At 38.3% G+C, this 27,997-nt stretch overlaps 1 protein-coding gene across 6 annotated transcripts in view; it reads left to right on the forward strand.

Annotated features, from left to right (window-relative positions):
- Nucleotides 1-321: 321 nt before the first annotated feature.
- The window catches only part of BMPR1B (bone morphogenetic protein receptor type 1B), a 188,138-nt gene continuing 160,462 nt past the window's right edge, over nucleotides 322-27,997 (forward strand). For 2 of the 6 annotated variants that reach the window (XM_039322848.1, XM_039322853.1), the window contains exon 1: nucleotides 322-447. The gene's annotated coding sequence lies outside the window, so the exon portion shown is untranslated. Of the gene's footprint in view, nucleotides 448-474; nucleotides 846-5,705; nucleotides 5,770-27,997 lie in introns of those variants that run through there. The other 4 variants (XM_039322849.1, XM_039322854.1, XM_039322850.1 and 1 more) reach the window with 3 other exon arrangements.

A 27,997-nucleotide genomic window follows, 5' to 3' on the forward strand; every position in this document is an offset into this window, starting at 1 on the left:
CCAGCTCTATTCTGATTAAACGATCAGCAGCTGAAATTGGTTGTTTTGGTTGTTTTCGGTTGCGCAGCATTTATGGCAAGCATCGACTACACTCATGCCAACAAAACCATGATTTATTTAATCGTGCTTTATTAGAAGAGTGGGTTGAACCTGCAAAAAACACAAGCCCAGTCGAGCAGATTCTGACTTTTAACCTCAGCCAGGAGAGGAACCCCAGTCAGGGTGTCTACAACCCAGCTGACACTCCCCCCCCCCACCCCGCTTGTGCGCTCTGCTCTACTTTTTGCACCCGCCTTCCTCGAAGCGTCCGCAGTCTAAATTAGCCACAGAGCAGAACGCGGAGCATCAGAAGTGCGCCACCCGAACGAGTCCCTCGCAAGCGGACGCGCCGCTTCTCACGGCCGCGGCGGATTCCGTAACACGTGCACCACCAGCTCCTAAACGAAGGTAGCCGCCTGTTCTCAACGGGGAAGTGGGGTGTGCGTGGTAGAAGAAGGCAGGCTCGGCCGTAGAGAGACTCTCTCTTTGGAAAGCGTCTGGCTCCGAGTATTCACTAGTGGGAGCTGGAGAGGGCAGGGAAAACGAAATTCAGCAGCGCTCTCGCTCTCGCTCCCTCTCTCTGCGCCGGAGTCCGGGAGCAGCTGCAAGAGCCGGGCAGGGAGAGGGGAGAAGCTAGAAGCGGCGCAGAGAAAGAGGTGTCGAGGCGAGCTCCAGGGCCGGTGTGTGTGTGTGTGGGGGGGAGACTGGGGGAAAGCTCGCTCTTGCCACGACCTCCCTTCTGCTGGCCGATGGGAAGCCCGGCGGCGCGGCTCTATCCAGGAAACTCCAGCGCCCCGGATTTGCAAGTGAGTTTCGGAGCTCCGCGGGATTTTTTTGGTGCGGCAGCGGGACGAAACTCGCCGAAGCGTCGGGTTCCCTTCGCGCGGGTTTGCGACGCTTTCGCGAGAATGGCTGGTCCCCCTCAGCCTTCCCGTCTCCCCTTAGCTAAGGGGGCGCTTTGGCATGGGCAGCTGGGGGAGGGGGAGGCCCGGCTTCCCTGGGGGGGGGTCGGATTAGGCGCACGTTGGAAGGAAAACCTCTTGGGGGGGGGTGAGGGGTTTGCGGCCAGAGTTAGCCCTCCAAGCTTGGGTGAGGAGCTCCTTCCTTTCTGCACGGACCGACTCCCCCCCCCTCCCGCCGCAAAACTCTGCAGGGTCAAGAATCGCGGAGTTTAGGCGGTGAGTAAAACGTGCAAGACGACCGAGAGCCCTTCGGAGGGGGGGGGGGGAAGGCGGCGCGGAAAGTTTGGTGGACGTTGCTGAGAAAAGAGCAAACGACTTCAGTTCCAGAATCACGTGGAAACAGATGTGAAATAATCTGAAGTGCGAGTTGGAAAAGGGCGGGCTATTCTTTTATCCTTTGCGAGTGGAGCTCCCTAATTTGGGGGGAAAGTGTCTCTCTCTGTGTGTGTGGGGGGGGAGGTTTAACCGGTGGAAAGGAATAATCTATATCTCGAGGAATTCGACTTTGCAAATGGTATTGAAACACATACCCTTGGATAGCAGAAAGCATCTCTCCCTCCCCCTTCCCCCCCAAACTGGGATAAGTATACTTAATAAAAGTAAATTTTGGCTTTATTTTACTCCAGTGGCTAATCAGAAGCAGAGGGAAACTAACACTGGTCAAGAAACCGGCAATAACTCTGCAGTTTTGCAGTTGAAGTTGGAGCTTCTTGTGTTAATATTTTAAAGGAAAGTTGCTTTTCTTGTCTCCTGCAGTGCAGTTGACCAACAGTAGTACCTCCTTCACGTGGAGTGCATGTGTGTTAACATGAATTTGAGAGATGTTCTGTCTATGAGGTGTTTTTTTTAGTGGCTTTTCTTGTTTTGGAATTGTCATTTGTAAGCCACAGAGCCTATGGCAGTGGGCAGCTCTAATACTTTTAAATGAATAAGGTCTAAGGATGTTTCAGAAGAAGCAAGCTACACCTGCAGGTTGGACCTGTGATAGTAATAGGCTGTGATGTGTATAGAATGTGTGTAGTTTTGTATAAGGAGAAGAAAGATAAATAACATGTGCTGGACAAACTCCAACTGTACTTGAAGCTTGACAGCAGTTAAATCACTGGTGCCACATTTCAAAGTTACAGTTAGAGAGAGTACTGGGACTGCAGCTGCTCTCTTGCAGGTATGTGGAATGGCAAGGGACCCACAGTTTTTGCAAAGTGAAGAGAGGAAATTGGTCAAAGCTTATTAGAAAAGATAAAATAAGACAATCAGGAATGCTTTGTTGACCAAAAGGTGCTTTTTGAAGAGGCAACTGGTTTCTTGTTTTTCTTTGAAGACATTTCCGCTTCTCATCCAAGAAGCTTCTTCAGCTCTGACAGGATGGTGGGGAATGAAAGGATTTATATTCCTGACCATTTATTGACCATTCTTCATCCAGATTTTATGTTAGTGGCATCTGCTAATACAGGTGTTCTGCTTCATCCTTTTATTTTCAGCATCTGGTAAAATGAATGAGTATTTTTCCAACAACCTGTAAAATCCAAGGCATTGTGCTTTCATTGTTTAGATTCCTCCACTCCCCCCCCCCCCCCCAAGGAGCAGAGCAAAATTTAAGTTAATACCTTCTAAATATCTTTGTCTTTTGGAGAACATCAGTGACTGATCTTTCTGAGGTTAAAAACCAGTTGGGAGCACTAAGCTTTTTTTGAATGAAGATTGTTATGAGTAGAAAGGATTAGTGCTGACATGCTATACTTTAGAGCAGTGGTGGCAAACCTATGGCACAGGTGCCAGAGGTGGCACTCAGAGCCCTATCTGTGGGCATGCGCGCCGTCGCCCCAGTCCTAGGCCTTCAGCTGGTTTTATAAAACCTTTTCGCTTTAGGCCTCTGCCGCCGTGTGCAAAACAAAAGTTCAATCAATCAGTTGATTTCAACTTCTCGCGGGAAAAAAAAAGATCTTGCAAAGTTGGAATTGATTGATTGAACCTTTTAGTCCCACCCAGTCTGCCATTACCACTGCAGCCACGCCCACCCAATGGACCACACACCCCCCAATTGGCTACACCCAGCCAATGGGCCACACTCACCCAGCACTCAACGATGCATAAGTGGGTTTTGGGTTGCAGTTTGGGCACTCAGTCTCTGAAAGGTTCGCCATCACTGCTTTAGAGTCATTTTATAACAGACCACTTGTTCTAAAAAATAATCATCCAGATCATAGTTGTCCCAAAGGTTATTTTCCAAAAGACAATTGGACTTTCCTGTTTTTTTTCCATGAGAAGCAAAACATTTTCAAGGAAAAAATGAAGAGTCGGGTTGCCTTTGGGAAAGCCACCTTGTGGCCTTTGTCACTTCAAAGAAAGCTTCACAAGGGCGTATGAAATATATTGGTCTATATGAATTCTGAAACCTATGGTTTTTGAAAAGGCATTTGAATGCCAATTTCTAATACATTTTATAGAATAATTACGGTTATACATTCAATAGGTTGATTATTATCTGTATGGTTTTGATCACGGAGGCCTGATGGCTCTGCGGTTAAAGATACTAAGCTTGTTATCTGGAAAGCTGAGAGCCTGGGTTTGAGACCCAGGCACTGGGTCTATAGAGATTCTCAGTATCCAGGTCATATTATCCCAAAGATGCTTTTTGAGAAATGAAACGTCTTCAAAGAAAAACAGTCCAGTTGCCTCATGAAAAAGCATCTTTGGTGTAGACAAGCAGTGTGTGTTGGTGTTAGCTTCCGTATACCTGTCCATGTAGTAGTTTGAAAGTATGCAAATGTGAGTAGATAAATAGGTACCACTTCAGTGGGAAGGTAACAGTGTTCCATTCATGTTGGCATATAATCATGCTGGCCACATGATTATGGAAAGGGTCTTCAAACAATGCTGGTTCCCTTGGCTAGGAAATGGAGATGAGCACCAGCCCTTAGAGTCAGACACAACTGGGCAGGGGAAACCTTTACCTTTATGGTTTAGATCTACTGTACTTCCTTCCATATGGAACTTCTAATTCTGAACAATGGATATAAGGACGCTTATCTGTGACTTATTTGTGATAGAATCTGTTGGGGTGGTAGGAGATTGGATTGTCTCAGTGATGGCACTCAGTTTCCTATAGTGAGATGAGATTTCTGCTTAGCTTATCTTTGTTGATCTTTTATTCTCTTAAGTGTTTCAGATTCCATCAACCTCTACCAGTTGGTCAAGGGCAAAAGGTCGAAGCAGCCAGTCAAAGGTTAAAATGAGAACATTTCATGAAGCTTGCAGTAAGCTAGGACTCCACAAAAATTATTGACTTCACTGTTGCATAAAAAACAACCAGAATGAGAGGGCATTTTTTTGAAGAAACAAATTCTATGTCCTTGCAGTTGACTTTAAGCAGAATCACATTCCTTATCTTCCTGGTTTTGTATTCATTTCACTGATATCTCCGACTTGGTAAGATTAACTGGACATGGAACTCCCTGTTGTGAATACAGTTGTACTCCATGATTCAAAGGATAAATATTATATTTTGCTGGAAAGCAGTGTATGTATTATTCATTTGTGAAATGTGAATATCATTTTAATTAAAAATGTAGTATGTCAAATATATACTTTGCTCGGAAAGAAAGGGAAACACTCTAATAGCTGATAAAAATTCTGGAATTTTCAAATTGTTCTTATGCCACCTTATTTTGTGGGCAGATAATAAAGTTACTCAAAATACTAAAAGTGGCTAAATTTGTTAAAAAAACAAACATTTTTGAAAGAAATAAATTACTATATATCATAGATTTTATATCTTATATAATTCCTACTTCAGTGGGCTGCAGTCAAGTATAGAAATGCCTGGCAGAAGAGAAATGGAATAGCCTGATGCCATTAATATAGTAGCAGATTAGCCTCTACTTCTCTCTGCATTGGTAGTTTCAAACAGCAAGAAATTTCATATTTAATCAGCATGTGTGTATGTATGTGTATATATATATATATATATATATATATATATATATATATATATATATATATATATATATATATATATATATATTTTTTAAAACATCATGAAACAACTATTTTCCGATCCAAATACTATTGAGAATGTCCAGACCATCTGTAATATTATTATTTTGTTCCTTAGAAAAGAAACGAGACACAAACTGAATAAGCAAAATAAATCTCTACAGTAGTTTTGACTCCATGGGCCTTTGGGACTAATTCAGTTGTTTCTGAATTATTTCCTTGCTTATAGCTTGGTTCATTTTCATTTTTCAGTGCATAATTAAAAGCAGAAGATGGAACAATCTCTCCCTAACAAGGAAAACTTGCACGTATTTCTTAATACAGGAAATGCAGATGTATTTCAGTATAATCTGTATGGGGTCAACTAGCGCAGCCCTATTTCTATGTGTATTAAGTGGTCAGCTGTTTTCCTGACTGCTCCAATTTCCAATCCTTTTCTAAAAGGGATTAACCAACACAATGTATCTTCTGTCAATCATCTGTATTGTTCCTTTTGGATTCATCTTGTAGCCACTGGGAAATTATATGTCCTATTTTACGAATGATGTTCTCTAGTTGAAGGCCTTCCAGAGGACAGTCCATTATTTTGAAAGCACCCACCATCTGAGGGGTTTTTGCATTCAAGCCATAAGTAAGGACATTTGTCATCAACAATTATCATCTAACAGATTCTCTACTTAAACCAAGATCTCTGAATCATGGTTTTAGGAAATGGATGGAGAACATGGAAGGCCCTAGGACAATTTGCCTCAGCCAACTCACCGCGGAACAAGTGAGTTGTTTTACATTAATATTGTAAAAATGTTGGAATAGAGTCATTAAACAAACTATGCAAAAGGAGATACAGAATGAAATGTGAATGTCAAAAATTAAAATAATTTTTAATTATTTTAAATAATTTAATTGAATTATCCCATGACGAGTTGTCCCATGGCAAGTTGGCTATGGCGACCTGGTCCCATTTTGAAATGAAAGATGCCATATGCAAAATATACTTCAGAAGATCTAAGACAAATATTTAAAAATTCAGACAGCATTAAATAAAGTTTTGAGTGACCGAAGGCACATATGACATATCTTTCAACCTTCATGTGCATAGCTTTTGAAATGGGTAATGTTGGTAAATTTTGTGCTATAGATAGACATCTTTGTGAATTAGGAGAACATAATGTTTACAACATCATGTTTTGGGCTTGAGGAGAAAGATGCCCTTAAGTTTCTTTACTTAAGTAGAGTAAAAATTTAGGAATGCACAATTGTTATAATTATTTATGATCCATCTTAATGAAACTGGAATTAAAATAAATAAGCACCTGGACAGTTGATTGAGCAGAGACATACTGGTAAGTTGTTTAGCAATCATCTCTACTATAGTAGCAGCATATGTTGGGTGGATGCTTTAATCTACTAATTTATATCTACATTTTAATTTACTATATAAATTAGAATAAGCCAATCAAATATGTCTACTTTTGCTCTTTCTTCCTGGTAATGCACTGTCTCTCTTTAAGTGAAAGGCACTATTTCATGAAATTGTATACATGTATACGTTATTTTGATTAAAATCGAGAAGCAGGAAATATAAATTGGTTCATCTGTATGTGTTATTAGAGGTAAAGTGGGCTGCACATCCCATGAATTACTTTGGCTACATTTGTCCCATGCTTCCTAATTAGAATGAGGAAGAATAGGGCAATAAGAAGATACCATGAGAACTTATTTGTCTTTGAAAAAAATCAGCATAAGAAACTGAAGATTTCCACCCATCTCTTCAGTAGCAAAAATGTGATATAACTTTTGTTGACAGTCTTGAAGTTAGGAGTATGTGCTCTATTGAAAGGACCATGCTATAGTAATTAAATAAAAATACTAAGAATAAAGTGGTGCGGTGACTTAGTGGTTAAGATGCTGGGCTTGTCAGCTGGAAAGCTGACAGCCCAGGTTCGAAACCCAAACTCCGCACAATGGGTTCAGCTCCTGCCAACTTAGCAGTTCAAAAGCATAAAAAAATGCAATAAGATAAATAGGTACCACTTTGGTGGGAAGATAACAGTGCTCTGTGATGTCATGCTGACCACATGACCACAGAAATGTCTTTGGACAGCACTGGCTGAATGAGCTTGAAATGGAGACGAGCATTGCCCCCTATCGTCAGCAACGACTAGCGGAATAAAATCCACAGGATTCCTTTACTAAGAATAAAACATCTGGCCTTGGCTATATAACATGCCAAATTTCATGGGCAACTAGAAGAAGGAATCTCTCTTTCAGACACTGAGTAAGAAATAATGAAATATTTCATATGAAAGACTAATCCATATTATGCCAATTTGTAGTATTCCAGATGTTGAACTACAACTCATAATTTTCACTATAGGCTATGCTTCCTAGAAATTTGGCAAGTTGAGCCACATTTGGAGTGCCACTGGCTTATCTTTTGTGCTGTTCTATATTGTGACTTGTTTTATTTTGACTTAGCATTTTCCATGAACTGAGCTTTTGTTATTTGTAAATCATGCTTTATTGTTAGGCATGTATGAACCCAGCCAGTTGTAAAATAAATGCTGTCATAGCTCAGTGTATGAACCTGATCATTGTCAAGTAAACACTTCGTTAAACAGCAGTTAAACGGCTTATAAATGGGGACAGAGTTTAGGGAAAGATTGAATTCTACATAATTTACAGTGGTTTGAATAAGTTGGTAAACTTCAAGTTGATTGCTAAATAAAATTGCAATCTATTTATAATACAAAAGAGATAGTAGCTCTTTGAATGAAGAAGAAAAATAATGCACTATTTAAACAGTACATTTCAAACAGCCATGGGTTTGAAGTTGTTGTGGAAATAATTGAATTATGCAAATGCTTGTGAGTGTAGTCTCACCATTTGTGCTTTTTTTGCTGACTTTCAATTTTCTTATAGACTTCTCTGTAATTGCTCAGCTGTTTGACAATATTGTAAGTCATCTATGTCTTTAGCTAAAATATTATTATAGATATGTTAGTATCAGGTTGGAGATACTATTTAATTATATCTTATTGAAATCAAATATGAGGGCAATTTGGAAATAAACCTCTGTTTGGTTATCAGTGACAGACACTCGCAGATACAGAACTTTTATTATACATATTAGAAAACTACAAGATTACATTACTTTTTGACATAATCGCTATTCAAATTGAGGCACTTGTTGTAATGTCTTACAAGTTTTGAAATTCCTTAGTAGTAGTTGCTTGGCACCAAATTTGGGCTATAATTAAAAACATCCCAATGGAATTGCTTGGGTGCATCTAGCGCTGTGCGGGCGAGTATTATTGTGAAGTGGTGCCATAGAAAATCCAGCCAAGTGTGAAGATGCCAAAGGAGTATTGCTAAGTGAAGTTCAGGAGTGTGGTTTGACCATCAATTCAGAAGTCTATAATGAAACGTTAAGAAAACTGAGATGAACCATCCATAACAAGTGTCGGGGCATGCTGATATCCATTGTGGGGTTGGTTCACGATAATGCTCGCCCCCCCACAACACTAGACGCACCCAAGAACTTTTGAAGCAGTTCCGTTGGGATGTTTTGATTGCACCCTCCATAGCCCAGATTTGGCACCGAGCGACTACTACTAAGGAATTTCAAACTTTGTAAGACGTTATGACAAGTGTTTCAATTTGAATGGCAATTACGTCAAAAAGTAATGTAATCTTGTAGTTTTCTAATGTGCATATAAAAGTTCTGTATCTGTCAGTGTCTGTCATTGATAACCAAACAGAGGTTTATTTCCGAATTGCCCTCATAAGAAGAAGTATAATCGGAACATCCACTAAACTGCCTTAAAACCTAGAATAATAGTAATTTTATGCAAAAATTCAAAATAAAGGGGTTTTCCAAGGTTACTTCCCAGTACTCCTGCTTAGTTTAGCTGCTCAACAAGCTTTTTTAATGAGGAAGAATCCTGCAAGTTGTTTTGAATACCAGCATATCAGGATATTGACAGCACTATAAAAATGACGTTTTTGATGTAGGTTAATAAACTTTTCTATGTTTAATTATATTGCTGATACTATGAATTATAAATGGTAAAGGCACAGAATTTTAGTCTTGTTCCATGACTAAGGAGACCGTTTGAATAATTGAGTCACTGTCTGGGTGAGTTCATGGAGGAATATTTGTTGGAAAATGTGGTAATAGCCTGAACTCTAGTTTTCAAAATTACATCATCCTCCTTCTCAGTAATCCAGGTCAAAATATACACATAGTATGTACTGCTAAGGAAAGAAAACTTTTAAAAGCAAGCTTTGTACTTTGATTCTTATATTTGGATCCATTTGTGAAAATATATTTACAACTTTTTGGATAGTGCAATTAGGCTTGAATATGACCTTTATTTATAAAAATTTCAAAGAGATCAGAATGTATAGGCTATAAGAATCATACATTGTGTGTTTTAGGAAAACATGGACCTCCCAACACTTAGGGAGACTTAGTGAGAATGATTTAGAAGCAGTGGTTGGCATTGACTCTTATATGCAAGTATTAAATGTTTGGACACATATGACAAACACTAACATAAATCTGGCAGAGGCATCTAGTTCTATAAAATATGAACTATCAATATGTAGGTTCAAACATTCTTCCTTGTTCTCATGACAACTAGCCATAATAGTTGTCAGATGGTGTATTTTTTTGTCGGGTAAGACTTGATCTTCAAACAAACCTAAGCTAAAGCTTTTCCAGGTGTGCTGTCAAGAAAAGAGAACAATGATAAATCCTTCAGACTGTGTTGATAAGAAGGAAACTTGTAACTTCAGTTATGATAATGCCATTTTTAAGTGTAAGACATCTTGAAGAACCATGGTGAGCGTTAGTGATAAATAACAAAAATCATTAATATGCAAAGCCTAAAATGACATATGGAGAAATACTGCTCAGATAATGAAGACCAGGGAAGAACAATATGGGAGCAAGGTCTTAGGGGGAACAGTGTCCCAAAAAAGTGAGGTGTTATGGGAAGCCTTTATGTAACTGGAGACTGTAGCACAGGGATGGTGAACCTTTTAGAGACCGAGTGCCGAAACTGCAACCCAAAACCCACATTTATCGCCGGGTGGGTGTGGTGGCTCACTGTGGGGCGTGGCTGTGGTGCTCATGGCAGACTGGGTGGGTGTGGCTAAGGTAGGCGTGATCTCCTTGATGTTGCTCGTGGGGACACCTGTGGGGGCGGGCAAGGTTGGGGGAAATCCAGGGGGTCTATGGCAGGTGGGGCAGTGGGCAGGAGGCTTGTCCTGCGGGGTGAGGCAAGGCGAGGCAGGGGCCCCGGGTGGCTGCTGCCTGACACCATCGGCCTCTGCACACAAAGGCCAGCGAGTGCATGGGTGCTGGGATGCATCTAGCCACATGAACCTCGGCAAGTTAGCTGGAGGCTGGTTGAAGAGGGATGGTTGCCATCTCCGGGGCATGGCACGTGTGCCCACAGAAAGGGCTCTGAGTGCCGCCTCTGGCACGCGTGCCATAGATTCGCCACCACTGCTATAGCACAAGCAGAGACTGATTCTAATGATTGTCAGTATCTCTCATAGACAAGGAAATTTTTCCTGAAAACGTTTGTCTCAAGTAGTTCATTACCTTAGATCAGGGGTCTTCAAACTTGGTGTTGCCTGGCTGAGGAATTCTGGGAGTTGAAGTCCACAAGTCATAAAGGAGACCCCCTACCTTAGATGCTTTATTTGCTGCTTCTTAGAGGAAGAACATACTCCCATAAGAAACGTCTTGATCTTTGACTTGATATTCAAAGGTGAAATGAGGATGACTTCACAGGATGACTTCTCGGTGCCTTTTCACAGTTTAAAGAAGTTTATTCTCAGTTGAATCTTTTGTGAAAGAAGGATTAGATTTTGAATTAACAGATGGGGCCTACTATAGATGTAGAGGCAGGATGACAAGGATCTTGCGATGGCAAAAGGCGTTTTATTTGTATTGCATTTATACAATTGGGAGAGGCTGTTAACATCTTTTTGTTTTCCTCTGGCTGACTCATGTAAGATATTAGCTGTTTAGATCACTGGGAACAATTGCTTTGTATATTCTCCTGGCTTAAAGATCTTGTCCAAAATGTTTTATACATGAGGTTGGCATGCACCCATGTAGTACATGGATACAATATCTGAAAATTATATCAATTTTAAGTGTGCTTCAATACTATATATTGTTTCTTCTAATTTTTCTTTTTTCTTTTTTGCTTCAGAATTTGAAAAGCAGAAAAGTATAACTAACAAAAGTTCATCTGAAAACCCAAATACCCTGACATGCTGCAATAGAGGGAAAATATATGATGGGAAATAATCTGATGCTTACATGAAATAGATATTGAAGACTCAAAGACATCTATTTTGGAAGGTTGTCCTGTAACTTGAGTGCTTCAATCAAGTCCTCTTTCTCTCTTATTCCAACAAATTCATAGGTCACTTGATGAAAATTATCTTAATAATTTCATAAAACCTACAGATTCCAAAATAGAAACTCCTGTTACAAAATAATGCTAATTTACAATCTAATGCACACATACAAAGAGAATATGGAACCAAAACTTAAGTTATGGAGTTATGTTAGATATTAAGCTAGAAAATTTTGATGGAGCAAGACAATATTTGAGTACTTTTCTTTCATTTGATGTCAACTAAAACTTAATGGAGGCTGAGTTCACATATATGGTCCTAAGCCATACTATGGATTGTTTAGATTTGTCTTTGAGTATTTGTAAATTTAACTATATTTTACTGAATAAATCATAGTTTACTGCTTTGTGCAAACACAGTCTATGATAAATACCCACAAACTATAAATTTGTTAAATCAAATAACCAGCCATATTTTCCTGGAAAATATTGATGCATATATCTTACAATTCTGATAACAAAAAAAATCTTGTTTTCTACAAAACAAAGTTAACATTTTTTAAAACTATTATTTTTAGAGTAGACTGGATTCCATGACAATATCAGCATCAAATAGTGCTTCAAATACAACTTCAAAGTTATACTTTTCCCTTTCTTCTTTCACATTGTGACATTTTCAATTGACTATCAGATCTCTTTAGGGATATTTTTTTTAAAAAAAGTATTATGTTTGAAACTCCCTTAAGTGAAGGTGTGTCATATTCATCCTGCTATTTTAAGAGTTTATTTAAAAAGCTTGTTTGATCCATTACAGAAGATTATAAGTAATTTATTATTATAGTGGCTTCTTTTTATTTGTGTTCTAGTTTTTCTCAAATATCTAACTTAACAAGCCAAACCTAACCATTTTTAATTTATTTTTCTCTTAAATTGTGTATTTTATCATTCATTAAAAATCTTAATAACTTTGTATAAAGTGCTGCTGGACCAAATCCAGCGGTATTAAAATCCCATTGTTTTAATACATATAAATTAAGCATATGTTTTTTCTTCCATTGAATCAATAATGAATTGTGTTTAATTTATTCCATTAGATGCCTGGGTATGACTAAGGGTGGTAACCTAGTTTAGCCTTTTCTGTAGTATTAAAAAGCCATATAAATGCCTCATTTGTCAAATGCTGTGATTAGCTGTGGAAGTCAGTACCTTTGGGATCATTTAGTTAGGTTGAATGAAAGAAGAAATAAATGGAATAAAAGGAAAAAAAATAGGATAAGTGGTATGTCCATGGGAATAATATAATAAAAGTGAAGAAGGTTCTCTCAACCAGTGAAGCACTGCTGATAAATACCTGCAGGGAAATGGAGAAGAGGGAGACAATCTATGCTCCAAAGCATATGAGGGCAGGCAGGACAAGAAGCAATGGATGGAAACTAATCAAGGAGAGAAGCAACCTAGAACTAAGGAGAAATTTCCTGGCAGTTAGAACAATTAATCAGTGGAACAACTTGCCTCCAAAAGTGGTGAATGCTCCAACACTGGAAGTTGTTAACAAGGGATTGGACAACTATTTATCTGAAATGGTATACGGTTTCTTGCCTGAGCAGAGGGTTGGCTAGAAGACCTCCCAAGGTCCCTTCCACCTCTGTTCTTCTGTTGTCACAATTTACTCAAGTTAACATGCAATTATCATCAACCTATCGATTCCTACATTTATAACATCCACTGCAACCTAGATGACACCAATTTATATTTCCTAACAAATGTTATTCCCTTTTAATTCATAAATAAGTCTATACCTGAGCCGAGGTGGGGCAGCAGTTAGAGTGCAGTACTGCAGGCCACTTTAGCTGACTGTGTTCAGCAGGTCAGCGGTTCAAATCTCACCGGCTCAAGGTTGACTCAGCCTTCCATCCTTCCAAGGTAGGTAAAATGAGGACCCAGATTGTTGGGGGCAATGTAAATATATATATATATATATACATTGCTTACTGGTGTACACCGCTTAGAGAGTGTTTGCATTAAAAGCGGTATGTAAGTCTCATAAAATAAATAAATAAATAAATATACCTCTTAATAGAATAGAATAATAGAATAACAAAGTTGGAAGTGACCTTGAAGGTCTTATGTTTTCTTTGTACATATAACATATGATGTGCTTGTTTTAATGAAAGATAAGAGAATTGTGAAGGATATAAGTGTGATGAGGAAGTTTTGAAGTTAATCTTGGGAAAAATAGATATGGAAGAAGAAAAGAAATGAAAAAAACCTATAATAAATCGAGGAAGACAAAATATGAATCCTTTATAAAAAGTATTAGAAGATAAACTAATCTCTCAGCAAAATGAATGCTAATGGACACTAGGAAAAATAATATAAAAGTTGCTTGGAATAGAGTGTCAACAATCCAGAGTACCAATAGAAGATTGTAAAAATACAACAGTTAGAAATATGAAAAAGGAGCAATAAAATGAAAGACTGTGGATGAAAAAAATGCTTATAACAGAATTATAGCTTCAAAAATAATAACAGAAGATATAATAAAATGGATATATAATGAAAAACATGCAAAAAATGTAATCTGAGAGAGGAAAAATTATTATTAAGAGTGATTTAAATGGGAACAATTATGGTGAAGTGGATGAAATGTATCGAGCAAGGAGTTTTCTGCAGAATGAATGGAATCCAGAAAAGAAGGGCTTGGACTAATATTTATGAAAAACTTCCTCCAATAGCGTTACGTTATTTTTTTTTTTATTAATGTTGACTAAGCCCTTAAAGCAGCCAGTGGAACATAAACTATGCTGTGTAGGGTATCTTGGCATTTCTCTGTCTTGGTGTCCTCACTGTTGCACATTTGTATTTACTTTTTATTTCATCACTTGCTTTTGGCATATTTAGCTGCTACTCTTGCTCAGTGAACAGGGTTTTTTTTGGTCAAATTTGCATGTCAGTGAGAAAGGTGGTATACAAGGAACGTGACCAAGGTAGCTGGTGGCCTGTGGTGTTGACAGAAGGAAAGTTACTGTCTGCCAGGGTGCAGATTTATTAATAAGACCAGCATCCTTTTCCAGGATAGAAGGTTTCTAATGTGGTTTTCAGCATCATCCAAATTAATTGGCCTCTCTGTGTGTGTTACGTGAGCTGACATCTTTGGAAACCAGGAGAAGCAACAGACACTGAATGCTACACCTTTCTTCAGGAAGGTCATCTCTCATCTGTGATGAGTCACAGTACAATCCCAATTTTGCAGCAAAACGATTCACTGTTGTACTTTCTCCCTGAGATGCAATTTTGCTTCTTTTGACGTTCTTGATGTTTATTCCATGTTTTAAAATCTCATCAGTATGAAATAAATGAATCCTATTTAAATTGGTTAGAGCCCTGAATGTCTTCTGTAACTTGACAAATCAGTAGAGCTGCTTCTGTTAGATCAGTGGTTCTCAACTTTTCTAATGCCGCGACCCCATAATACAGTTGCCCATGTTGTGGTGACCCCCAACCACTTATACATCACCGGGTGCCAGGGGCGTGGCCAAAGAAAAGGGGGAAAAATGGCGGACAGCCTTGTTTGGCGACCCCCATGAAATGGTCGTTCGACCCCAAATGGGGTCCCGACCCACAGGTTGAGAACCACTGTATTAGATTTAGCCTTCTACTAAAATTGGAGAAAAGACGAGCTTTATATTTTCTTAAGTGCCACCTTTTTATTTCCGTAGCAACAGCAGCAGTAGTAATATTAATAATAATAATTTTATCCCTACACATAGGAAGCTAGCTTAAGGAAAAAGGATTAAACCTGTATTTCTTCTTGAAAATATATAAAAAAGTACACAGAAATCATGGTTTGATATAGGTAGGCATTCCATTTGAGGAGGTCCCACTAGCCTGATTCAATATAGTTGTGCTAGAGTCATTTAAAGTAACAAAATAATTTGCTCTTCTGAGTGCAAGCACTCTCTAGCTGAGTGCAAGCACTCTCTAGCTGTGATAATCTTATTAAGCATTTTCTATTATTTCCCCCCTGAAAAGAAAATGTATATCTTGGTTTGAGGGATTTTGGGATATACCATCAAAGCCATTCAGAGGAGCTTGCAGAACATCTGTTGAACAGAACCTCTCAGATTGCCTTGAAGATGTCTTGGAAAGAGTCTTGCTATGTTATCTGGGAGGACTTTGAAACTGTTTGGCTCAAGGAAGCAGGAAGGGTTTTTATGACTGTGAGCTCCGCCATCTGTTTATTATATCCATGCCCTGCCTGGTTGGTGGTGAAAGCTTTCAGAAAAGTGACATGTGGTTGGGTTTCAGAGGTGGTAAATGATGCCCCTTAAATAAGTGTTGCTTTGACCTCTTCTCAAACAGCCAATGCTGGAACCAACCATTCTGGACAATCTTCCATTTTTTAGGGAAGACTGTTGAGGTTTCCCAAGAGCATCAAAGGGTCTTGGACGAAGTGGATTATCTAGCCCCGTTTCAGTTGGATTTCAGGCATGTGTATATTATAATGAGGTAGCATGGGGTTGCAATTTTTAATGATTCCAGTGAGAGTGGGATAGGATTAGGGCATCCATTCTTTTTCTTGTTGACCTTTCAGTGGCTTTTGATACCATCAACCATGGTCTCCTTTTGGACTGTGAATGTGTGGCCCTTGGTTGAACGGTTTCAGTCAATGTTGATTAATAGAATAAATTCCTCTCTGTGGCTTCTAAATTTATTTATTTATTTATTTATTTATGAGACTTATATATCGCTTTAAGTGCAAGCACTCTCTAAGCGGTGTACACCAGTAAGCAATGTATATATATATTACATTGCCCCCAACAATCTGGGTCCTCATTTTACCTACCCGGAAGGATGGAAGGCTGAGTCAACCTTGAGCCGGTGAGATTTGAACCGCTGACCTGCTGAACACAATCAGCTAAAGTGGCCTGCAGTACTGCACTCTAACTGCTGCGCCACCTCGGCTCTTGTGGAGTACTGCAGGGCTTCTAATGAAGCTGCTGGGTCAGATCTGTTGGAGCAATGGGGTGAGTTCAACTCCAGGTGCCGGCAATAACCTGTAAAGCTCTATATGACATAGAGCTGTGAAATTTAAGAAAGCCTCTTCCCCAGTGACATCTCCCTGTTCCATCAAGCCCTCCAGAACAGACTTGTTGCAGCTACTGTCTGCTCCAAAGTGTTATCTGATGGAACCTAGAAGGAGAGCTTTTTCAACTGCTTCTGATCTAGAGATAATCATTCCATAGCCTGAAGACCTGGCCTTGCTAGTCAACAAATGTTTTAATATGAGGAGATCTATCTAATCTATTTATCTGCATGTGTGCCTACTCAAAAAGAAAGAAAATGATATTAATACTCACGGGGGAGGGTTTTGTTGAAAAGGGGCAAATCATGGTATTAATGCATTTTTTCAGTGTAGTTTCCAATGTCTTGCTATTTCCCTACTTTTCCCCACTTTAGTTATTTTAAAAATTGTAATGTTTGAGCATGGGAATGATTGAAGGGTGTCCTTAGACCCCAGATGTTCATTATTTCTAAGTGTGCATATACAAACATCTCAGCAACTATTTCTGTTTAATTCTGCAATAAACTTTTCTTTATGACTTTCCCAGTTTAGCATTTCTCATAGTCTCTCACTGTTTTATGTATTAAAATAAAAAAGTATATGAATATTATTATAAATTATATTCATGTAATCTTCACGGAAAAGTTGATACTGTTAGAACAAACAAAATTTCCTAGCGTGAACCTTCACTTCTCAAACAGCTTGCATAAATTCACAGCCAACTTGTTGGCACATTTAGCAATTCTACTAATTCAGAAGCAAATAGCAAGCAAATGTACCTAGTTGTTTAGAGCAAAAACAGAAATATTAATTTAAAGACCCTCTCCTTCTTTGTGACAGTTAAGTGAAAATCTTCAATTCATCCCATTTAGGAAGTCTCTACTGGCCCCCTCCAGCTGTCACAGTACGAAATTCTTATCAGAAATCTGTTTGCAAAAAGATACACTATGATCTTGATGAAAATTTCTCTTTTCCTTACATTTAAAATTATATACTTGAAAAGGATATAAGCCACACATTTAATGAAATATAAGCCACACATTTAATGAAATATAAGCCACACATTTAATAAAATACCTGATGTAGAGTTTGTGAAAAGAAATACGCTTTCCTTGACCCTGAATTGGAATTCCTTTGCTGTGAAGTTCAGTTTATATACGTGTTTTTAAAGTCTGAAAATAATTGCTAAAATTATAAACATTTTCCTTTAGCAAATAAGGTATTTGGAACTTGGTCTTTTTGATTCAAGAATATGATTGGCAATATTCATATGAAATCTTTGCTGAACGTCTGATATCCCTAGTAAGGAAATCAGTTGTTATAATCCCAATATATAATATTCTTATTTCTTATTGTGAACAATAAAAATGAATTTCATTGTAGTAGTTCCATTCAAATAAAGGACAAGGGCTTTCTAAAATAATTCTTTGCAGCAGTGGGTCTCTGATATATGGTATGTAATCATCTCTCTAATACCTACCAGCTACTTTTGCTCATGAAAGGCTCTTAATATCCATTTAAACAATTTAAAAATTACTAAAATAATATGTGAAAGGAGACAGATATATAAATTTCAGCAGCTGTTGTCTTTGGCTAAAGTTTCTTAGAGAAGACAAAAATGTGCTTTTCCTTTCCTTGGCTCATACCTCCCTTCCTTTGATGAGCTCACCTTTCAGCAGTTGGCTTTAAAATTATATTTAGTTTCCAATATTGTGTCTCGTGGATGAGGCAAGACCCTATCTCAACAAATATTTAAATAAATAAATAAATACTACCTTTTCACTATTCCTTTCATCTTAGCCCAAGTTTCTGCACCACTTTTTCTAAAGGTTCAAGGTTTTTGAGTTTGTTTTCAAATTACAATAGCGAAGAGTATACTCAACATTTTCTATTAGTTCTAATTTGAGAGTAGCCATGTTCTTGCCAATGTGTGTGAAAATCCTGGCAGAATTCAATTTGTTGTTGTATATTATTGTATCTTAGGGTTTGTGGGAACAGCTGCTGTATACAGATTCTCTTAAGGGCCACCTTTAAGGGCAGTCATGGATTTGCACTTTGTGAACGTCAACATTGCAAGATCCAATCTGGATTGCTCACCAGGACCAGAGATTTGGTCTCCAGGTTGGGATCCAGCATGAAAGCTCTGAAGACAAAATTTCTGGTCTCAGTGACCAACCCAGATTGGATCCTGCAACATTATCCTGGGACATGTATCTTTGCCTTCATTCAGGATTGTCAATGTTATAGTGTGAAAATATATCATGATGACAGGTTTCTTCTGAAATTTTTGCTGAGTTCCAGAAGTGATTTGCTATGTGAAATAGAGGCCAGTTGACAATAAATTCAACCAAAAAATCTATTGGCAGGTTGAAATTTTTAACTATAAGGAATGGGTGTTCCTTGAAAGCCATCAAGCATCATCTCAATTTAGTTTCTTTTTCTCTCTCTCTCTCTGTAACATTTCTATACCTATGGGTGAGTCTCTATATTTAAAGGGAATTCTGGGTTAAGCCTACTATGATAGCGATTTTGTACTTTCCCAAGGGCATAACCTATTTGAGGAAACAGAATTCTTTGGTCTTATAGATTTGATACTTCTGGGAACAAAGACATTGGATAGATGTATTTTAAAAAACTTAAGTATTACAAGATTGCATTTTCAATGGGAAACTTTAAAGCAAGTGTCATAGGAAGTAAAATACGCTTCTTCTCAGGTGGCCATTTCTATGTTCAACAAAATTTTGATTTATGTAACATGTTGCCCTTGTATTTCAATCTTAAATATAATGGTATCCCTTTCTTGCTCTTATTTTAATATTTTTTTTAAAAAAGATCAACACACCAATCTATTTGAAAGTTAGTTTCTGTAAGTGCATATTTTTAAAAAGTATGCAAAATTGTTTTATTGAGCATTCTTAACAGATCTTCTTTGATCCCAGTGTCTTCAGACTAATGTTTTGCGGTACAGATAAGGAATAGAATGGCAAAGATGAAAATATTTATGGAATACTTTAGGTGTGGGGAGACTGTCAGTTCCTTAGGAATGTATCTGTGGAACTGGAATTGGCAAGACATCACTGCTCTTTTAGTTGCATTAATAATGACCTAGAATTTTGCTTCCATGTTACTGAGAAACATATTAGGTTATAATATTAAATGCTGTACATGTTGTCCTTCCTTTAATTTCTTTCGTTCCTTAAAGAGTGCATTTTTTAAAAAATGAACAAACAACAATTGCTTGTGAGAAGAGAGGGAGAGATTAGGATTGCTCCATTCAGGTGGCCCTCATGCACTGTTTTCATGCAGTTAGGTTAACCAAAACTAAATCTGGGTAGCCTTTGTCCCTTAAGTCAGTGGCTCCCAACCTTTTGGGCACCAGGGACTGATTCCATGGAGAGACGTTTTTCTGTGAACTGGAGGGGTGTGATTTCATGTGCTGCCTGCATCCCGCAGATGGGGCTTCGCTTATTTGCGCAGCCCGGTTTCTGCGCAGCCCGGTTTCTGGCATTATATAAATATTATATCCAGAAGTCAAAGATGAAAAATTAAAAAGGTCTGCTTGCAATAATATATAACTTTAAACATATGTTTCAAATTTGGGAATTTTGACTAAAGAATAATGGGTTAACGTTGGTGCCATTCTCTACAGAAGAAAGAAGGTCTTATTCAATATTGTTGCTGTTTCTAATCATGTTTTCGTCTGGCATCTTTATACATTTATCTCCTGCATGTTAGGAATAGTGTAAAACACAATTGGTTCATGAATAATATTTTTGCGGTTCCCAAAATTCATAAAGAAACTGCAGTGAAAAGTTGAGCACGGTAAAAAAAATGGAACTTCAATTAAATATAAAGACCAAATTAATGACAACCGTTGTAGCAATCCTTACAATTGAGAATGAAGTTTCTGCCTTTTAGGACTGACATTGACAATAAAGAAACCAGCGACCAAGAAATACGTCACAGACAAGCTCTTGGTAAAGTAACAATTCAGGTGCCATGATCCATCTGTATCTATAAAGTTCAGAACTATATATACAGTGATTTGTATGGATATGAACATTGGATTCAAAGAAACAGGATAGAAAGAGGCTTTGAACTTCAGGGTTGAAGAATGTTGAAAATGCCTTGGGTAGCCAACAAACTAATAGTACATCAAACAAATCAGTCCAGTGTTCTCATTCAAGGCACAAATAACCAGGCTGGAACAAATGTTTGGACATATTAGTACAAACACCCAGCTTTCTTGAGATGTCTATAATACTGAGAAAAGTGGAATGAAAGAAAGAAAGAGGATAATTAGCAGTAATAGCAGTGGATAGCCTCAATTAACAGTAGCTATGGATACAGTACTGAATTCAAGGGGCACATTGGGGCAGATGACCCTGGAGAAGGTTATCCATGCGGTTGCTAAGAGTTGAGACTGACTTGAAGGGATATAATAGTTTTCACATGGCAGAATATGGAAGCCAAGCATTAAATATTATATTTAGTTGATCAAATGTATTTGTTGTAAGCACTATTCCACATGCTTGAGGCAAGTACAGGGCTTGAAATTGTAATTTAAAGTTTCCATCCTTATTTTCCTTGCTGGGCTCAATAGGATATTGCTGCTTCAATTCATAATTAGGTAATTACCCAATTTGGTGTTGAGTAATTACTTTATTAGGAAGTATCAAAGTGGCATAAAAGAGTATAAGGGTTTGATTCTCCAGAGCCCTTCATCACACAGCACATTAAAAAATAGAGTATGAAAAAGAAATTCATGAAGTTACAAGTTCAAAAATTGGGCGTCTTGTTCCAGTGTTAATGTCATTTCAAAGGGAAGGTTATAGACTGGATCCATTTGTTCACGGCAGGTGTCAGGGGTGTCAGGCTACACATTCATGGATTTTTTTTAAATGGATTATATCAGAGATTGATTTCTGTATATAAATAAGCAGATTGTTCAAAGATTGATTTCTTAAGCAGAACTGCTGGCTAAAGAATCCTGGAAATTCATTCTTAAAGACCTGCTTGCTTTGCCCTCAAATTACAGGCATGGCTGTTCAGTGTGTGAGAATAATCAACGGCTGTTTAGTGTGATATAATCAAATCTGTCATCCCTTAAAAGAGATGTTTTTACTTTGACCTTTGCTTATTGAGCAAGGAACATTTTTGATCCTTGGGCAGACTTTTATGTGAAGAACGGATCTCTTGCTAGAGGCATTCACAAGTGTAATCCACAGTGCTTCAGCTTTGAATATTGCTCAGTGTGCTCAAGCAGGCAATCATTCTCCTTACAATGAGATATTATATTGTGATTTTTCTGGCAGTTGTGACTATATCCTTTTAATTTCCCAGAACTTAGGAGCACATCTGTTCCTAAGTGTGGCTGAGTTAGAGGTAATCCTATGTATAAGCTGTTCATTGGACCACCCAAGTGGCTATTCTAGAAAATAAAATGCAGACACTTACGATCACCTATTTGCCTCTCCTTTCCCATCTTTATACACTTCCCATCCTTATTGGTATCTGAAGTTAGTCTAAGATCTGTGAATGGTATGTATGTATGTATGTATGTATATGTATGTATACACACACACACACACACACACACACACACACACACACACACACACACACACACATATATATATATATATATATATATATATATATATATATATATATATTTAGCAGGAATCCTCAAGCCTGTTTCATTTTTGCAGAGATTTTAATTATAGTGCACTATTGGAAAAGTTAGCTCCTGCTCAGCTATGTTCCCTTTGGAAAGGTAATATGCTTTTTTAAAAAAAGAATTGTGCCAATGATTTGGTAATCAGGAGCTCCATTCAGTTCATTTAGGAGTGGTAGAAAAGGTCTGATACGGACAAATCTTTTAACTGTCCCTTAAACTATTGTAGTGTTACTCCTAATTGCCCAGATTTAATCATGGTAAAAAGGTTTTTAAAGTATGGTATAGTGTTGAAACAAGTGTTTCCAAAGGCTAAGTTGAAGAATTCACTTTTGTATAAATTCATGAATAATATTTTTGCGATTCCCAAAATTCATAAAGAAACTGCAGTGAAAAGTTGAGCACAGTAAAAAAATGGAACTACAATTAAATATAAAGACCAAATTAATGACAACCGTTGCAGCAATCCTTACAATTGAGAATGAAGTTTCTGCCTTTTAGGACTGACATTGACAATAAAGAAACCAGCGACCAAGAAATACTCATTTTATTCATTTTCTACTCATTATTTTACTCATTTATTCATTTTCTACTTTATTATACTGTGTGGAATATACTGAGGCAAGGAATATATCTCATCACTGAAAGCTTCTGGTGGAAGGCTATTTCTGTAAATTATACCAAAGGAAATACAGGTAGTCCTTGACTTACGACCACAATTGCTGAATGAGACATTTGATAAATGAGTTTTGCCCCATTTTACAACTTCTCTTGTCACAATTGTTAAGTGAATCGGTGCAGATAAGATAGTAACAGGGTTTTTAAATGAATGTGGCTTTCCCATTGACTATGCTTGTCAGAAGGTCGCAAAAGGAGATCACATGACCCTGGGACATTGCAACCATCATAAATATGAGCCAATTCCCAAGCATCTGAATTTTGATTACATGACCATGGGGATGCTGCAAGAGTCATAAATGTGAAAAACAGCCATAATGAGCCGAGGTGGCGCAGCAGTTAGAGTGCAGTACTGCAGGCCACTTTAGCTGACTGTGTTCAGCAGGTCAGCGGTTCAAATCTCACCGGCTCAAGGTTGACTCAGCCTTCCATCCTTCCGGGGTAGGTAAAATGAGGACCCAGATTGTTGGGGGCAATGTAAATATATATATACATTGCTTACTGGTGTACACCGCTTAGAGAGTGCTTGCACTTAAAGCGGTATATAAGTCTCATAAATAAAAAATAAATAAATAAATAAGTCAGTTTTTCAATGCTGTTGTAGCTTTGAATGGTCACTGAATAAACTGTTGTAAGTCGAGGACTACCTGTAACTACTTTATATTAGGAAATCACTGGCTATTATTGCACTACATATCTCCCAGGTAATCAAAATAACCTGGCCAATGGAAATAGCAATAGTACTTAGACATATGTACTGCTCCATAGCGCTTTATAGCACTCTCTAAGCCAGTGATGGTGAAGCTTTTAGAGACCGAGTGCCCAAACTGCAACCCAAAACCACTTATGCATCGTCGGATGCCGGGTGGGTGTGGCCCATTGGCTAGGTGTGGCCCATTGGCTGGGTGTGCCCATTGGCTGGGTGTGGCTGTGGTGGTAAAGGCAGACTGGGTGGGACTAAAAAGTTCAATCAATCAAATCCAACTTTGAAAGATTTTTTTTTCCCACGAGAAGTTGAAATCGACTGATTGAACCTTTTTTTTTTTTTTTTTGCACACGGCGGAAGCCTAAAGTGAAAAGGTTTTATAAAACCCAGCTGAAGGCCTCGGACTGGGGTGACAGAGAGGGTTCTGAGTGCTGCCGCAGGCACCCATGCCATAGGTTCGCCACTACAGCTCTAAGCAGTTTACAGTGTCAGCATATTGCCCCAATAATCTGGGTTCGTATTTTACCACCTTCAAAAGGATGGAAGGCTGAGTCAGCCTTGAATCGGTCAGGATTGAACTCCTGGCAGTGGGCAGAGTTAGCTTGCATTCTAACCATTGCGCCACCACAGCTCTTGTAAACATAGGCATCTGAGGAAGGGCCAATGGGAACAAATGATGAAATATGAAACATGTCACAGGTTCTGTGATATTTGGTTCTGCTTTCACACGTCTTATGCCTTCCCATGTGAATACAATGAGGAGATGTGATGTGACATCATGATGCAAGTTTCATCACTTTGACAAACCCATGGGTTGCTGTGGATGGTCGAATGAAGATAAATGTGGAGAATTGTGGCTTATCTACATTTGGTGTAGAGTCACCATTGAAACCTGAATGATAAATACCATTTAAGCCAATTCGCTAACAGCTAAATTTACTAGTATTTCATGGAGAAAAACTTGGAGAAGCTACCAACAAAGCCTGTTCCGCCTAGGCATTTTCTTATTCTCATGCTTCTGCTTTTCTACTGTTGGGCAAACTCTGTTAGTTTGGAGAAATATTTCATTCAGTAACATATAAGTTGCTGATTCCTCTCCTAGCTATTTTTATGTGCTTTTTGCACATTACAGAATAAAAGTTTGCCCTTCTGGTGCTTTTTCTTTTTATGGACACCTTTTGAAAGAAGTAGCCGATGAGGGTACTTTTTCAATTGTGAAGCATGAAGGGAAGTCATTTTTGCTTTGCAGATTAGCGTTTAATAATGAAATCACTTAATTTTGTATTGGACTTGTCCAATTAGAAAAAGGTGTTTATCATGTTCCTAAGCATAGTCAGGACATAGGTGAAAAATTGAGATTTGGAAACAAGGGACAAGTCAAAGCAAGCAGAAGATGAAGCTTTCAAAATAGAGCATTCTCAAAGAAAGTGGAAAGGTCAGTTCTTCACAAAAGTTAGGAAAGGTCAATATGCGAAGGATCTGAGATGAAATGACCTGTTCAGACAGCCTAAAGGTCAAAGGCAAAAGCAGAATTAATGGCTAAATTGAAGGCAAGCTAGGGCAAGGTACCAAGAGCTGTGTTTCATTAGAAAAAAAAATCTACAATGTATGATTCCTTAGCATTGGCAGAAAAAGTGGATGTATTAAATCATTGAAATGACAATATATGAGGAGTTGGAATTGGTAGATGTTTGTCCTTTTGCAGAAAGGCTCTATGGGGGATGAATAAGGGCTTGGATGTTCTTCATAATTTTTCTTTTATAAGAACAGTTGTGGAAGTCAGTTTGACACGGCATTGTTCTGCAGAATTATTCTATTGTGTTTGCTCATAGTTAAGGTTTGAAATGTACTTTTGATTTCTGGATGGGTTCCCTTTTTGGATCACTGGAAACAGTCACTGATCAGTGCCTTGGCCATTGACCCAATTTGAAAGGCGTGCTTTGCTCTGCTTTATAATCTATAGTAGCATGCAAAGATAAGCAGGACTAACAACCGTAATTAGGATTGGCAACTTGGTCGTTTAAATGAAGCAGTTGTTAAATGAAAGTGTGATTGTCCCTATAATAATACTTCATCTTTCTTTTGCTTTACAAATCTGTGAAGGTCATACATGTAAAGATTGGTTGCAAAGTTACTTTCATCACTGTTATAACTGCTGTACTTGTTGTACAAGGCAGTTGCTAAGTGAGAACCACATGTACTTGTGCCTCTTCTACTGGTTAATAGAGAGCAGTTCTTTGTAATGCATTTCTCTTCTTTTTCTTCAGAGGTCCTTCCTTCAAGGAAAGGATCTCTGCCTTGATATAAATCTCTAGTTCTTACAATAATGTCCCTATAAGTCAGTGGTGGCGAACCTATGACACGGGTGCCAGAGGTGGCACTCAGAGTCCTCTCTGTAGGCACGCGTGCCGTCGCCCCAGTCCTAGGCCTTCAGCTGTGTTTTATAAAACCTTTTCACTTTAGGCCTCCGCCACCAGGTAAAAAAAAAAAGGTTCAATCAATCAATTTCTACTTCTCGTGGAAAAAAAAGATCTTGCAAAGTTGGAATTGATTGATTGAACTTTTTAGTCCAACGCAGTCTGCTGTTACCACCACAGCCATGCCCACCCAATGGGCCACACCCACCCGGCACCCGACAATGCATAATGGGTTTTGGGTTGCAGTTTGGGCACTCGGTCTTTAAAAGGTTCGCCATCACTGCTATAAGTAAATTTATTGATTGATTGATTTAATAAACTTATGTGCAGCCCATCTCATCTAGAGATTTAGTTTTATATCTCTTGTAAATCAGAATTAAAACTGTACTTTGTATACTGCATTTAAAGGCAGTCCTCAGAACCATAGCTTTTCAAGTTCAGCAGCGATAATATATTCAATATGAGAGTCAGTTTGGTGTAGTGATTAAGGCATCAGGCTACAGCAGTGGTTCTCAACCTGTGGGTCGGGACCCCATTTGGGATCGAACAACCATTTCACAGGGGTCGCCAAAAAACGAGAGTCTATTCTATTGAAAGCCAATAGAATAGACTCTCTTGAATAGAGTCTAATTCTATTGGCTTTCAAAAGCCAATAGGAATTGTCCAGGCTGTCTCTGCCCTGCTGAGCCCGCCAAAAGTCCCATTCTGCAAACGGTGCTGCACCAGTTGAGTAGTCCTCGACTTACGACCGGTTGGGGGTCGCGGCATTAAAAAGGTTGAGAACCACTGGGCTACAGAAAGGAAGATCATGAGTTCTAGTCCTGCTTTGGGCATTAAGCTAGCTGGGTGACCTTGACCTAGTTACTTTCTGTCACCCAAAGGAAGAGGGCAACCAGCAAACAACTTCTGAAAACCTGAATTGTCCAGCAGTCTTCAAGAATTGGACACGATTGAAAATAAGAATATGTGTATATATGTATAAAAATATAGTCTTTGTAAACAAACTGCAAAGAAAAGAAGGAAGAAGGGAATTTTAGGGTTAGTTGAAATAATATCATTGGCTTTACAAATTCTATCTGTAAAACACATATAATATTCATTAAAATCAGTATATGTAGAATCTCGCACTTCTAGATTAGTGTATAACTTCATCAGTTATAACTATCTGAAAATTTATTTCTAATTAAAGTTGGAGGATTCTATATAATATATTATATACTGCAGTCCATTTTATACCACACAGACTTAGAACTAATGGCCTTAAGAGATGCTGTACATAAGTAAATATTTCATCTCTATAAATTTAAACTGAGGATTAAGAAAAAGTATGGGTAACGGAAGGAGAGAATTAAAATGTGTTGATTGGATTAACTAAAATTTCAGCTGTAAATATTAAGGTTAGAAATATCAGGATATTAGTTGATTGGCAATGGAATTCTTGGGGGCCACGAAGTCCAATTGACACAAAAAATATAGTGTTGACTAAGAATATATATGCCCTCTAGGAGTTAATGAGAGCTGATATCAATACATTTGGGACATATTGATATTGTATATTAATTTTATTCCCAGTGATGATTTTTTCTTTTTAATGATCAATGCTTGTGTGTATATGTGTGTGTACACACCCTCGTTTTTAATCCCTTAATTCTGGTCGAATCAGGGTGACTAGAGCGTTTACTGGCTGGATGCCCTTCCTGACGCCACATGGAGTTGGCAGCAGATATTTTTTCTTTCTACCCTAGGAGAGAGAAACCTCTTCCACTACCTAGGATTGAACTCTCAACCTATCGAGTGGGAAGTGAATGTCTTCACCACTTAGGCCACCCTACTGCTGCTGCTGTGTGTGTATGGGTGTGTTTGGGGAAGCAAATGTTGTATGGTCCCAAATCTTATTAGTTGCATACCAACATTTAACTCATCTGGGTGAAACCTGAAATTAGTGACTGATACCTTTATACTGAAACAAGTGACCACACAAGTGTCTGTAGATTCAGTCCACAATGAATAGTTTGTACAGGTGTATATGTGTCTGAAGGTGTAGAACAAGACTACCTGCATGCCAAGCATTTGT

The sequence above is a fragment of the Crotalus tigris genome, unplaced genomic scaffold, assembly GCF_016545835.1.
Source record: "Crotalus tigris isolate CLP2741 ecotype Arizona unplaced genomic scaffold, ASM1654583v1 scf7180000024151.2778019, whole genome shotgun sequence".
In the NCBI taxonomy this organism is placed as follows: domain Eukaryota; kingdom Metazoa; phylum Chordata; class Lepidosauria; order Squamata; family Viperidae; genus Crotalus; species Crotalus tigris.